Source organism: Pieris rapae, chromosome Z (genome assembly GCF_905147795.1).
Source record: "Pieris rapae chromosome Z, ilPieRapa1.1, whole genome shotgun sequence".
NCBI lineage: Eukaryota > Metazoa > Arthropoda > Insecta > Lepidoptera > Pieridae > Pieris > Pieris rapae.
This window is the reverse complement of record NC_059534.1, coordinates 2,018,134-2,034,810: the sequence shown is the minus strand read 5'-3', so window position 1 is coordinate 2,034,810 and position 16,677 is coordinate 2,018,134.

Here is a 16,677-nt window from a genome sequence, read left to right as displayed (position 1 = left end):
TTAAGATGTTTTTTGTTTTGGAATTATATAAATATTATTATAAGCTTATATAAAGGTCTACCAGGGTCTGATGGCAAAAAGTTCATCTGTCCGTCTGAGGAATTGTTTTAGTTTGACTTAAATTTCTTTTTTTAAAGTGGATCAGAAACCAGATAAATGAGTTTTACACTGTACGTGTAATTGTTGAAATTTTTGCAATGAGGTCGAAATCTAAAAATTTTAATATTAGTGGACTAGATCCTACAAATTATTAAGAATTATAATATATTATGTCGGAGCAAATGCGCCGCACAACATAGAATGTTACTTTGCAATAAGTTGGCAATACTGTCTAGACATCGTGTGAAGTTTGTTATTGTGTTTGCTTTGCGATTTTATTATTAGTTACCTTGGAATAAACATTATTTAATTAGTGCATGCTACTTTTAAAGAGAATAAAAAGATCAAAATTCCTCTTTGATAATCGCAACTGTATTACTTTAAAAGTGCAAACATCATGTATATGTCAATACAAATAGTAGTAAATAAACACAGGATAAGAATTCTCGCTAAAACATTAAAATAGTTAGTTTCAATATATACTAGAAAAATTGTAAATAAATTTTTAGAAACAAATGTCGTGTGCGTGTACTAGATGTCGCGCTACTTTGCGCTGCGCCGCAAGCGACCACGAGATGGCGGTTCAGGGCGTAAGGGGTACATTGCCTAGTCATTAGAAGAAAAGGTCAGATGCTCTAAAGAAAGGAAATATGGAAATGCCTGTTGGTTATTGACGTGCTTTCGACATTAATCACTCCTAGTAAATAAATTATGTCGCAGCTGTGCTGTACATTGGGCCACGCGCGATTCGCGATTTGAAATCGGTGTTTATGTATAGCAATATTCTCTGACGTGGATGGCCATTTTTTGTAGGACTGTGGGCAATCGCCCTGTTCTTTGTATTTATAAAAAGGCCAAGAGGTTTACCTAATGTTTAGTTATACCGCCGCCCTCAATGGACACTCAATGACAGAGGGCTCGCTTTAAAGAATTGTTAAGCCTAGAGTGATGTATCATCTCGCCGTGCTGAGCACACCAAGCATCTCGGAATGCTAATTTAGTATTTCCTTCCAAATTAAAGACAGAGTGAACGTTAGATGTGTCAAAATTCAGTCTTCCTATGATGACTGGCGTTGGGGAGAATTTCTTAGAAGAGGAGTAGGGACAAGGCGTGTTTTTTTAGCAAAATACTTGTGTTATTACGTATGTATGTAGGTTTGTGACTCCATGTTGAGACACGTCCCACCAAATCATCTGTGACGCAGGATGATGTGCCTTTCTGACCACTTGGGCAACTTCTTTACAAGTGTGAGCGTAAACTTTTTCTTTCTTTTTCTCTTTCTTTAATCGTGAAAATTTTCGTGAAAATCGATGACTGCAATCCTATTTTATTTACCACCCCATACCATACGGCAAAATCTTTTAAAAAAGAAAAAGTAAAAAGTTTTTAAAATAATATACGTGTTAGTGGTGTACGACGATTTGAGGTGTCTTAAACGGCTTTTATAAAAATAAAAAAACATTTTTCGTTTATAAATCAGAATCCGTCGAAAACACTGCATACGTACGTACACTTTATCATTTTGCTTATTGCAGTATTCTTTAATCGTGTAAACTTTTTCATCAGTAAAGAGGATATTACTGTGCTTTTTACCAGCGTATCGCGACAGAAGGCGTTTTGATCGATCCCTTCTCTTTAATTGTAAAGATTAATTTAGGGCTTGTCTGTGTGCGACAAACACAAATTTGTGTTTGTCGCACAATCAAGGTAGAAAATATAATTTGTGTCGACGAGTAAATTAAATTTGTTGCGATCTCTGTTTGTTGTTTTATAGACATTGTAATTCCAAAATTATCAACAGCAACAACAAAATATCTTTATTCATCTAGGTAAACAAGTCCACTTATGAACGTCAAAAAAATTAAATTAATTGTAAATTTACATTTACTACCAGTTCGCAAGTCAAGGGCGTAGAGCGGGCAAGATATCTTCTCGAAGTCAAGGTATCTTCTCCCCTAGATAATGTAGAATGTAGCCCTAAACCCCCTATTACAGAAACTGTAACAAAACAAAAAACAATATACAAATAATTTTATAAGATTCTGTATTTCTTTATTTGTCATTAATAGCTAACAAGCACATACTTGACTCGACCAAGGACAAACTCTTAGGTGCCTATTCTAACGAATATTTAGTCTATAATATTTGTCCTATACTAACTTCAATATGTCAGATTATAACGTTAAAGATGGGGAGATACAAAGAATTGGACATCTAAATTGACGCTCTGGGCGTACAAGGTTAAAACAAAAAGCCTGCAAGCGTTAAAGCGGCAAGTTCGTTAGTAATGCAAATAGACCAGGCTTCATCACCTCGGTTTTCGGTGCATATTTTGTTGTAAGTATACATCACCAGAATATCGAGCACAATAAAAAATAGTTAACCCATAGGGTATAACCCGGAAGCCTGGGGTTATATGCCTTGCGAAACAAAATGATTTGTAATTCGAGGTAGTAGGTAGTCACAGAAGACATCGTCCTCGGTGATCAAAACACCGCCATAAATCTGATCGATACGACCAGCTAACCCGCAAAGGTATGAAAATATTTATTGGTGCGGTATTAGTGAAATGAGGTTAAATAAAATAAATCACTGGCGCTATAACCTCTTTAGGCATTGGCCTCAGATTTCTGAATCTGTTTCATGATCATTTTTTAAATCTAATAGGCAAGTAGGTGATTAGCCTCCAGTGCCTGACACACGTCGTCGTCGGTCTAAGACATGTTTTCACCGTTCGAGCAAATGTTAAATGCGCACATAGAAAGAAAGACCAGTTTTGCACAGCCGGGGATCGAACCTACGACCTCAGGTATGAGAGTCGCACGCTGAAGCCACAAGGCCAACACTGCTCTTTAAATTTTAAATTTAGTTAAATTAGGTAGGTAGTTCAAAATTTTTAACCATTGCTTGCAACACAAAATATGTTGTAGAATAAATTACAACTGCGACTGATGAGTTTATGAAATAAAGTTATCGTGAATGTAAATAAGCAAATTGGTAGACACGCGACTGCCACGCGAGCATTGTGGAGTCACAATGGGGCTAGTATGGAGGCGATCGCTTCCTTCCTCCGCCGCCCACCTTAACACTGTTATGACGGCCCAATAGTTTTTCGAGGGCTCTACCGGCTTGATTCGATTGTGGTGCGGTTTTCATGACCAAAGCGAACTCGGGCCTTAAATAATTTTAATATATGTGTATTTCATTAAGCTTTTGTCGTATATAGAAACACGATGAGATCGATGAGAACTTGGAGAAACTGATCGTGGTTGGTAAACCAGAAGACAAAAGATCACGTGGCCGTTCACCAACCAGATGGACCGATCACGTGAAAGACTCATCGTCTTCAAAGCTACACAGTGTGATAAGGGAAGCGCTGGACAGAAACCGATGGACACAGGTGGTCCGCTCTAGATGCTTCGTTGCTGACCACGACGCTCAGAGATGAGCTGCCGACTAAAGAGAGAGAGAGAGTATATAGAAAATATTGGTTAGTAAAAGCTCAAGTGAACTGAATTTTCGAACTTCAAAGCAAAAAGGGATTTCGTGTGTTTACTCGGAGGAGCAGACGCCGCCCCGCGTGTTTAGCTTTGAGAAAAATTTCCTCATGTTCCCGAAAACTTTTTCCGAATCCCCTATATTGGCATATCACATACATAACAAGAACATCCAAGATGGAAATTAAACTTTGCTACAAAGCCCACCACTTTAGCTGGAGATTACGGGTTTATACATCCAATTGAATTAGAAATTAATAGTATCGACGACGTAAAAAGAAATATCTCTTATCGTATGTATCAACTGTTTGTCAACAATTCTGTTGTTTTACGCCCGAACCCAGTAATTAATACACAATCTCAGATAGAAAAAAATCTGAGTTTGTGGATAGTGAGACCATGACAGTTGATCGATCTCCTATCTGCATCCCAATAACCAAACCCTACGAAGACAATCCATTTTTAGCGACGGATAGAATTCGCTCGTTACACTCATATTTGATAATCAATATAAACCAAATAAAGTAAATTAAACCGTAAAAATAATTTTAAAATATACATGTCTATGTTTAAAACATATCAAATATCTTTTTAATTATTTTAAAAACTGGTGTAAGTTAAAATCATAAGATAGGATATTGGCACAGTTAAACTGTCATTTTCATACAAAGGTCTATCCACAGACACCGATGCGACCTACCACGGATAGCTCGTGACAGATGGCTATTACATTCCGTCGATTGGTTATTGGCAGACTTTTATCAATATTTGGATCAAGTTTTCTATCTCAAATCGTGTAAAATGGATTGAGATAGGTTATTGGGTTTGGGTGGCCAAAATACGTTAGACAAATATTATATGTGCTAAAATAAAAACTGTTTTATACAGCAAAGTTGATGACACGCTTCACTTTTTTTTTATAGAACAGGGGATAAACAGGCAGAAGGGTCACCTGATGTTAAGTGATAACGCCGCCCATGGACACTCTCAATGCCAGAGGGCTCGCGAGTGCGTTGCCGGCCTTTTAAGAATTGGTATGCCCTTAGCTTTTTTTCTATCTTTCTTCTTTTTTTAAGGGACTTATTTGCTCTATTCTTATTATTAGTGAAAACAAATATAATAACATATAATATTTATATTGAATCGCATTACTATCACAATACTTATGTTTAGCCAAACGACAACATTTCATCGTTCAATTACTCTATATAAAATCTATTTGCTCATAATGATGCACGTCTCACACTGCCCGCTACTACAGCTAAATATCTTGATACTTGTGTAATTAAAACAATTATTACAAAAGTTCATATTGTTTGCTCAGAGTATACGTTTATTTCTATCCAATACTGATTTTATAGTAATGAAAGGCAAGGAAAAATTTAATCGTTAATTCTAAATAGATTTTAAGAAGAATTTTTTACGTCAGCTATCATGCACTTGAACCAAACACAAAGATTTTATGTTTCAAATATTGATCTTCATGTACCATTTGTTTTTAAGTGTTTCAAGTATCAATCGCATCGCAGTACAGTAAAATGATAAACACAGTGAGCAGTGATTACAGGCCTAATTCGATAACTACGCACCCCCGCACTCCGCAGCTTCCCAAGCACCCCACACAGACACCCTACACATCATACAAACCCTCACACGGCTTTCTTTAAACGAATCATCCAAATTATACAACTGATGAATTGCACAAATGAGCAGGGGTCCGGCTTGACTTATCACGTCTTGTTTATGTCATACATAGACTTTGACAGTTGACCTGTACGTCAATTGACAAGTTAATAGAGCCTAATAATACTCATTGTCTTCCCTGTCTGTGCTAAATAGTCGTTGGTCATATATGATTGATTTAAGTTTAACAAAAACATTTTAAACGAATTTTTGAGAAATTATTATATGTAGTTATATCGATTGGACAGTTTTTTACTCATATTATAAATTCAAATTCAAAATAATTTATTCATTTGGGTAACACGATGTACACTTATGAACGTCTTGCTAATAATTGCTTGCTTCTAATTTTAGCCAATTTATAAATCAAGGGCGTAAAAAGGACGAGAAGAACTGGCCAATTCTCCGCCACTCTTTTTAATCGACAAGTTTTTTGTTTCACAAAATGTTCGTAAGGAGCTGCAACAATTACACCATCTTCCACGTGACTAGTTTAAGTAATTAACTAAAATAACAAAATATATAAACAAAAAAAAAACATTTATCGTCTATCAGTAGTAGGCATGGTGAAATAGGATCACGCACTTAAATTTTCGTATTAACAACACGCAAACACATGTGCAAGATTGGCATTAAGGTTACATAAAATTCTACGTCAAAAGATGGTAGAACCATTTTAATTTCTAGAAGGTTTATTAAGATGCAATTACAAGTAGAGTAACGAACAGGGAGCAATGTCACACTCCACTCTACGATTCCATAGACGTTAAGAAGATCGGGTACTATTAAGTTAGAATAGAATTATCTCTCACGAACAGCCCTATATTTACCGCGGGCGCGTTGCACCCAAATAAATCTTATTCTAATGCGTGACGCACTGCGTTTTAGGACATAAGTATCATTTCGATAATTGTGGCGTAAGCACATTAAACGCTTAGTAATGCGGATTCGTCCTCATTAGCTCTTAATGCCACGTACTATGAGGCAAAGTACTCTGTTCGGCGCCCCGTGTAAGCCTGGTGTGTTGGCTATTGGTGGGCAGCGAGGTGCGAAGTCGCGTGTCAACAAATCGCTCTCACGCAACTCACTCTATCGACGAATGAGTGAATCGTGAATAGAATGAGCGAAAATTGCAATTCGCAGCCACTGATTGTACGCCTTTGATCATTACGCGAACAAATGATAGCCTTGCCTGAGGTTATCACTTTGAATAAATTCGTATAATGACGCTACGTTTTGCTTTGGTAGTTACATTTCATCAACACAACGCGTGATTAGCTCTCCGCTCGATATACATGCTTAATATTATAATTCCTTTTACCGCTTTTCCATCTGAAATACCACAACACATCAATCGTACTCGTAATCCACAATTTCTGAGATATACATATAATCTCTCACCTTTATCTATTTTATAAAATACAAATTATACAGAATAAATTATTGGAGACATACGTTTACAATACCCCAATTTTAATATACAAAATTATGAACAAATTAATTTTTAATTAAAAATTATTCATATAAATCTATCGTTTACACAGAAAGCAAATACAAAATATACATTAATAAATATTGATAAATATGTTAAATACAACCAAAGACTAATTACGTAAAACTAAATATTATGTATCAAGGCACATAAATTTTTAATACATTGCCATCCAGATTATAATAAATAAAACCTTTTAAAAACTGTTAAAAGTACCTACATATAATTAACAATGTAGGTATGTTGTTAAAATAAAAAAAAATACACATAATATATAAATCTAAATATATTTAAAATAGTAAAAATTCAATTTAAATCAATGGAATAAATATGTATAACATAATGCATGTTGTAGTATAAATGCAAACTGTACTTTTGTAAATAACATTGTTTGTATATAGCTTATTTTCAAATAATTTCATAACACAAGCACCTAACTAACCTACTCTTAATTCTTAAAATAATTTATCGCTAAGTGAATGTAATTCTTTGAGAAATAAAGTATCCTTGAACCGGAATCTATAATCTAAAAATAAATGACACCGATCTAACTGGGAGTGTTGTGATCTTTTGTTTTGCAAAGTGCTACAAAAGCCGGACGAGCCGAGTCAGATGCTCGCAAAAACCGAATAAACTTTCATTCGTATAATTGATTGCAATCAGGTTTTCATTCAAGGCACGTTCGGTCCGATCCTGATACCGAAATAAACATCGGTAAAGACGCTTTGGCGAGGGAGGCTTTCGGAGCGGAGGGGGCAGCGGGTGGCGGAGTGCGAGGGGGGGGGCCTGCAGATTAGATTACCTGCCCCCGTGCGCTGCAAACAGTTCGTTACGCTTACCAGTAACGAATTCACTAACTTTACAATTTTCCTCTCGCCCAATATTTACCGAACGAAGTACAACGCCTGAATCTAATAAGTATGATATTATAATTTCTCAGAGTCTGTGACTCATATCAATAAATATATATTATGATTTATTAAAGCCTTTAATCTGCCAGTCCCGGGCTAGATACCCGGGCAAAACATTATTGTTTCGACCAATGAATGAATCATGTGTAACTCGTTTTAGTTTACTAAACAGTTTTTAGATAATATTAAATAATGATCTGTGGTTTGAGTGCATATCAAAAATGACAGAAAATAGAAACATTGTCACGGTTGATATTTCTAAGAATTTTATTAGTATGTAAAAGAACATTTTAAGTTTTATTCAGGCCGAGATTTTTTAACGCTTAAAAAACTGATGTCACAGTTTCTACAGAAACATCTGAAGTAAGTATCACTGTGTAAATAATATTCCAGAGACACATTTTTTTTTGTGTTCCTTTTATTTCATAAATTATAACATGGGTTGGATTAAGAATTACGTCGCCCGAATTTGATGATACGTAGGTGTCTGGGGGGACCTTGATTGCAACACCTTCAAGTGATTTTTGCTGTCGGAGTTACCTCTAAGTATTAAAAAATATATTTAAAATTTTGTATACTGTAGTGAAATTCGTAAACAAACCGTACATTTTCGGCTTTTCTATTGGTTATGAAAAACAATATATAAGTATTATAATAACGGAATAAAAAATTCAAAAAAAAGAACAATAAAAACAACTATTATAATATTTTTGTAACCCCGTGAGTGAAGCCTGCCCGTTTGCCTGCTCGTCCTTTGATAAAAACGATTTCCCATGCCATGCTACTTTTTGTAGGTTCGTTGACCTTTCTTAAAGCTTTATATTAAACAGCAGTAGTTTTGTTTTTGTAATAATTCATCCAATGTTGGTTACAAAACTACACTTAAACACTTTATTAATTAAAAATAAAACATTTATATAATAATACCATATCTACCAACAGTACATTTTAAGTTATTCTTTTACAGCATTCTATTATTAGCAGAAAACATAGAAATTGGAATCGGTTAGTTGTTTTCATGCTATTACGTTAAATAATATCATTCTTATTAACTCCATTAATTTTGTATTTTTTTATAGAACAGGGGCAAACGGGCAGGAGGCTCACCTGATGTTAAGTGATACCGCTTCCCATGGACACTCTCAATGCCAGAGGGCTCGCGAGTGCGTTGCCGGCCTTTTAAGAATTGGTACGCTCTTTTCTTGAAGGACCCTAAGTCAGCTAGGGCAGCTGGAAAACGCAAAATAACTTTACATTTTAGAATGCTAGGTCTCAATTTCCATGTATAGTCCTCATAAACTTGGTTTTAGGGCGAGTCAGTACGAAGACTTTAACGAATTTGAATGCAGGTGTATTATGCTTGGTGGTGGTGATCCACCAGTTGGGCGGATTCAGTCAGAGTCTTGCCGCTAATCCTTTGGCGTTGATCGGTGTGGCCCTCTCTGCCGGTGGCCTGGTGTGCCAGGCGGTCTCCATCCTCAAAGTTTTGATGCCATCGAGACGGGAGTTGAATCATAATAGTGTATAGATATTAGATATATTTATTTTCGTGAAATTTTAAATATATATAAAATTGTAACTGTGGCGAAATTGATTTGTAAATACTACTTTTCGTATAAATGCAATTAAAGTGTTCTATGATTTTGATTAGATAAGGAAGGATTAAGTCTCGAGTATTTAATGCGAACATTTTGCAGAGTTGGAAAATTTGTTTTTTTTTAGTGACATAACATAATTTACATTTCAAATAGCATATATGTTTGCTGTGCCGTAATGAATTCAATAATGAATACTCTATGGGAAGGTGGACGTGCTTCCAATGCAAAGCTCAGCGCAATGCACTGCTAATGAACATGTCGTGTAATAGACATAGACATAGATATATCATTTATTACAAACAAAAACACACATATATACACACAAAATAACAATAATCAGAGAGAAAAAATTAAATAAAAGATATAATATAATTTAGATATATATTTTTTTTTCATTTTCCCATTCGGTTCGTCTCAAGTGGGTAATGTGTGCTGTGGTTGTAATTGGCCCTGGCTCAGCATTATGCTGACGAGCAGAGTGTTCCACAGCGCTGGTCATTCTGCCAGAGACCACATCAGTTAGTTTTTGCCTCAGTCGCAAAGAAAAATAGTAACATTTAGTAGAAAATAATAATAATAGTAAAAATTAGCAATATCAGTTTTGAAGTCTTGTGTAATGTGGTGTGAAGTAAATAAAATAAATGTATATACTGAATAATACGATAAACCACAATCAATAGGCCTCTAATGGGTACTGCAAGTCAATGTTTGGTCGTCACATTGGCCATTAAACAATTCTGGAGCGTGAAGTGTGAGCGATCATGGCGCCCGCTGTCAGCCTCTAACGTCCTGTCTTGATCGAATAACATTTGCGACAGAACCTACTTTGGTATCGTGAATGGGCGTGGAGGGCGGAGAGGGGAGGGCACTGCTGTTGGCGCACTTCGCGATTTATGTCATCCGCCGTTAACAACGCGTTTAGCTGACGACAGATATACGGCCTCACATATTTATGACTGTTTGTTTGCGACTGTACTGATCACAAATGATCCGCATTTTCAGGGAATAAATATAAGCTTCCTGTCGGTGGACCTAAGGAACTTTATTTTATCTCTCTCTAATCAAATTATATTGTGTATCTAAGTGAACGTAACATGACAAAATATACTATGTTATGGTTATTTAAATTCTTTATGTAAATAACCCCAATTTATATGAGTTAATGTTTTGTTTGATTTTTTCCGTTCCATTTTACTCGTACGTCCTAAAAGCATGGTCAGAGTACGAAGCGGCGGAGACTCTAATAAGAAATTGATTTATAACTACAAAAGTCATTAAAATCCTCAGTCGTCTTCAGCTCGAATATTTCCAAAGATATTGTAGAAGTTAATTGAAAAAACGGGAGCGGCGATCGCGCGCGCCAATAAATCAGATTTAAGACCAAAATTATGTGTTGATTTTGGCTTCACTGAATCAGATACCTATATTGAGCCGCACATTCTTATAACTTTTAAATGCAATATATTTTTCCCTATTCCTTAAAAGAAGGTTTTAAATTGTATTTCATATATTCGTTGTCCTTCATTATAATAAAACCTTTATCTAATGGTTTTCCTTTGCACCTATTAATTAATTTAGTTTTAGTAATTGCACGCCTTAAAGAGTTAGGTTATTGAAATCGCGAGTTCTGTCTTTTATTAAATAAAGATATTGTTATTGTGGCTGCTCATGTTTCTAGATCCCGGATACATTGTGTCCCACTTTGATCCCCGGGGACACGGTGTTAGGGGCAATAACAGTACAATTGAAAACGAGTAGTTCGATTAACAAGTCCCGGGAGACATTTAAACATAAACTGCTTCTGATATTCATTAATTGCTTGATTTGCATATCCTCATTAAATTAAATTGTAATAATTCTTAAATTTTGACCACTGTATAATTATCTGCCGTAACGAAATGTCTAATCGAATACAGTCATATAGTAGACGGAGATTAGACATTTCATGCATTCATCTGAGTCTAAGATAGAAGCAGCTTCTGCAAGAAGATATCTACTTTATTTATAAATAATGGGGGGGGGGGGGGGGGTCGAGCCTGCTGGATACCCAAAAAGGGCAGCCGTCGCAGCCCATAGACACTTTATAGTGGGTGGGTTGGCCTTTGAGGGAGAACGACACTCGAATAACTTTTTTTTTATAGAACAGGGGGCAAACGGGCAGGAGGCTCACCTGATGTTAAGTGATACCGCCACCATGTATGGACACTCTCAATGCCAGAGGGCTCGCGAGTGCGTTGCCGGCCTTTTGGTATTGATACGGTTGGTACGCTCTTTTCTTGAAGGACCCTAAGTCAAATTGGTTCGGAAATACTTCAGTCGGCAACGGGTTCTACAAAGTGGTGGTGCGCGGCAAAAACTGCCTAGAAAAGCGCGCAGTTATGGAACGGTAGACGTTAAGTTTTTGAGCAATACCTTTTAAACTTTGAATTTTTATTACGATCTGAGAATATTGTGTGCGTAAAGGGTGCGCCATCGGGGCGTGTGGTCGTAGGGGTAATCACATCTCGCCGCGCGGCTGCGTTCGTATAATCCCATTGAGCTAATAGTCTTAACTCCACAAAGGATCAAACGCAGCAATTTGACGCGCCAAATGTCACTGCTACTGTTCACATTGTCATTTTCTCACTTAGGTATATACAACATCTAAGTAGACGTAATCATATAAGTACAAATTATATACATTTTAATACTATTTATATTTTCTCAATGCATTTAGTTATAGAGAAACGTTGTCCAATGGCATCAAATAAACAAATTCACTTGATGCAAACATTACATTCTAAAGGTTGTAAACATACGCAAACGAATCATTGAGATACAATATTCATTTTATTAAACTAGGCCTTAAGTAAGCTTCTAAAACTACTACTTTAGCCTGTATCTTAAACGCCATTAACAAATTGGTTAAGTTGTTGTCAGAGGTTTATTCATGTTATTATTAAACATCATGTTATTATTAGTGATTATTAAACTAATTCCCGTAAGTAAATGTAAAATTGGAATCATTTTATATATTTTTCTTTTTTTGACGTTCATAAGTGTACATTGTGTTACCTATATGAATAAATTATTTTTGACTTTTTGAGTGTAGAATCTATATAAATGTCCAATGGGTTATACCGTAATAAGTATGAATTTCGTCTTTTTAAGTGTTGTGGATGAGTAATTCAAATACAAGACAAAAAAAATGCTTAGTATGGTTGTACAGTCGCGAGGGACAGGTGGAGAGGGGAAGACGGCAATTGACTTGACGAGGACAAGATCGACTGATTGTTAATAGAGTCCCTGAGGGGATCCTCGCCTATCGCCACCCCATCGTATTCACCATGCATTTACCAAATATCATACGTCGATACACTGAAAACTACATAATTTATCCTTATAATATATTTAAGCAAAATATAGTCAACTGTATAATTTAGTTAAAGCAGTTAATGTAGCCAAATCATCATAATACCACCTACCGCTGCGAAATGTATGAATAACGAGACTAATTTTATAAAGATTGCTGTCTTTCAGTTACCAGTGTACACACTGATCGATAAGGTTTAATTCTGTGCCAATGGACTTCGTATCCGGCTAATAAATAAATTTAAAAAAAAGGTTTAATTCTATGTATTGCGGATCTTTTGTGTAAGTCATCGATGTCATTATGACAAATCAGCTAATTATTATCATTATTCTTTTCTACTGGGTTAAAATGCGAGAGAAATCAAGTTAAATAAGTTAAGGCCAGCAATGCACTCGCGAGCCCTCTGGCATTGAAAATGTCAATGGGGTATCACTTAACATCAGGTGAGCCTCCTGCCCGTTTGCCCCTGTTGTATAAAAAAAATACGTACTATTTTATTTAGTATATTACAGATACGGAAATATACTAGAGGAATAAACCTTAGTTAAAACTATGCATATACAAATCACTGGTACTATTATTATATTACCACTAAGCTGCCCTACAAACTGAACGTAAATCCGTTTTATTCGATTAAGTTCACGATACGAATCTTAGACATTTCAGTTAATATCCTTAATTAATTTGATTACAAAACCCGAATTTTGGATTTATTGGCTGAATCTTTGGACTGCCCAATCGCTTACATCTTTTCTGTGACGGAAGAGAATACGAGTATCCTCTTCAGTATTATTGAATATATCATGTGTAAGTATGGCTTAAGTTCTTTGTAATTAAAATATTTCCATACAACTTGTTTAAGTAAAATCGCTTCGATATCGGACCGGCGTGGCCACCCCAGCGGCAAGATCACGTAGGCTAAACTCAATTTAGCGCTGTTTTGTTACACGCCACGTTTTGATACCAGGATTTTTCCTTTATTTGCTCGCTTTACGCAATTTATGTGCTCTACATAAATCTAAACGACGAGACCCTTGTCCGAATGCGCGTCGTGGACAATCCTACTGGTATGCTGACGTCAGATTTAAATAGTTTGTGAAGAATTGTGTATATTAACGAACGGTTCGGGTCCTAGGTAACTGTCGTACAGACCCGTGTTGCATATGAAAGTAAAGTATATATTTAATTAATCACTTTTGCCATTTTCTATTATCCCTTTACTAGAAAAAAACATTCAGTCTGAAAAATAAAATATTTGAAGGCGGTTCCGACTGCCCCATCAAAGTTGAATTTTTACGTTGCAAGAAGTTATGCAAATTTGGAAAATAATGGTAACCTTTGGAGCAAGGTCCAAGGAGTACGGTGGATGACTTAGATATTCCAATTGAAGCTCTAATTTGGTAGCAGTCTGTTGTGCAGTGTGTGGTCTAGCGTCGCCGTGAAGCAGGGCCTACAGCGATTAACCAGCCTTGGTTATTTAGGGTTTGCAGCTACTACATCTGCCGTAATCGTCCGTCCAGTTTAAAGAAAGCTCACAAGTTATTCGGAGTCAATTTTCTCTTGGGGAACGATTTGGCTGGTTCAGCTGTTTTCCACTGGCCATTTCGATGAGCACTTCCAACAGCTAATGATTCGATTCAAATCCCTTCATTATTGTGCTGGTAGAGGAATGTAACGCAGCAGTTGACGCGCGAGGTACCCACCTTTCAAGCTTTTTCATCTTCCCAATTTGCTTTAAGTTGATTGATACAGTTTCATAACTATCACCGCCTGCAGTTAACTCCGACGTAGATTGCGATGCTTCTGCTTCCACATCCATCAATTCTTCAAAGTATCACCTTTGGTCTTCGGCCGTCCGGGCTTGTTCTGCAGGTTGAAAAACTACAGCCATACATATCATTTATCCTTCGAGCCGTTACACAGGTGCCACGGGGGAAGTCGTATTCGTAAATAATGCGATATTTCATGTTTTCCATTCTATAAATAGAGTGCAAAGAAAACACGTTAAGACGGAAAATAAAAAGGATCATGGTTTTCGAAAAACAAATACACCAGTAAATAATTGAATTAGGAATATCTAACTAAAAAGCAAACGCAGAAAAGGGAGACAATTCAGAAGGTGGATTGACCACATTAAAGAAACAGCAGGTGGTACATGGCAGAGAGTGGCACAGTGCAGAGAGGAATGGCGGGATTTGGAGGAGGCCTTTGCCAAAAAGGGGCACACAGATACACTAGAAGAGGATTAAAATGTAAATTTGTTTAAATGTAAAATTTATCTGATACAAGGCTATTATTATTATTTATTACTATTATTAACTAAAGTAAATATTAGAGGTCAAAGTGGACAATACGAATAAACATCAATTACATAAGCAAGGACCCTAATATTTATATCTTTTTGAGAAACAACCTAATTATCATAATTCGCCATCTGTGTTTTCTATGAAAAGTATTAATGCAATGTTTTAGATAAGTTATCAGTACAGTGGTACACCTGTTCACAAATGAGTACAAAACGCAAATCTAGATAAATTGCCTCAATTATATTGATACGTTGGGTTGGGCAATTTTTTAGGGCGTTCATACGCCGCCCGATTCCAATCGAATCTCATGAGCCAAGCGTAACCTCCTAATAGCGCGGGGTAAAAATATATACACATTACTATAATATGGTATTTGCCCGTTTCGTTACAACGTATACTTAATAATATCGTATAGCATAATTGTCCTTTAGCCTTTATTGTATATGTAGCATAAAGGCTCATAGATTTAGAGAATAAAAAAACTTTATCAAAGCTGTATCCAAGTATGTAAGCTGCCTTAGTCAATTCATTCGATTGTTATCTGCGTTGTGTTCGGAAGGTATTGACCTCGCGCCCTGCTATAACAAACCGCGAATTTGTGCGTCGTCCCTCTCGCAAATTTGCACTAGGGAGAAAGAGACGGAGCACAGGTTTTGCGTAATGAGCGTTAGGATTTCAATAGTTGCAAAAGCATCAGTTTGATCTAAGGCGTGTATGAATATTTCGTCTACACTTTGACAAAAAAGGCTCTTCGTTACCATAATTTCTGCAGCAGAAATCGAACGCCGATTCAAAGTTTGTTCGTCTGTGTAAACGTCGAGGGGACGGACATAATTAGAATTTCAAATTCGCATTCGCGATGAAAAATCGATCCTTCCGGCCAATCCGCTCCCTTCCGAGTTCCTTTGAATTAAAAACGCTACGGACGCCGGGCGGAAACTCACTCGCTATCGACGCCTGAAACTGCGTAATTACACAGTCTGCCTCCATCCCCTATCACTCCCTCCCCTTCTTTACATACCCCTCTCACTCCTCACTCCTTGATTCCACCTATATAGCTACACTAGTCTAGCTTTTTTTTTCGCTTTCGAAAATTTAAGTCATATAAGTCGTATCAATTGTTCATAAGCCAAAAATGGAGCAATTACTGTTTCGCGATTGTCATCTGACTGTCGTTAAGCTCTTCAGCACTTCAATCATTGTCGTCAGACCCTCGCATTAAACTAGCATGAAGTGCCATAAAAGATACAAGGCAAAGGATATTGTCATTCGCGTAATCAAGTTAATCATATGTTTACATATCACTCTTATTTAACGAAGAAACGTATTCCTTCCATTCTAGAAAATATATTTTAATGGGAAAAGTGTTTTTTTCCGATTAGTGAATAGAAAAGCTTGTAAAGAATTGCAATTCTGCAAATGTCCCCCTGTCCGCTCATTATGGGATCAATCGGAACAATGAGCAACAAGCCCTTTCTCCGCATTCACAAGCAAATCTTATAATTGAGTATCGACTGGGTTGTTCATACTCACAACTAGTATGCATTTCTACCCACTCATACTCATCTAAGGAAAACCACTGGGCAACTCAAAATGTGTATTAAATTCTAAATAAAACTAGACTTGCATTATACGCGCTACGAGACACTATGGATCATCGATGTTTATATATTACTTATTAAAGTTTACTACATCGTACATACTAAACTTACATACATACTTTCATCTCAAATGTATG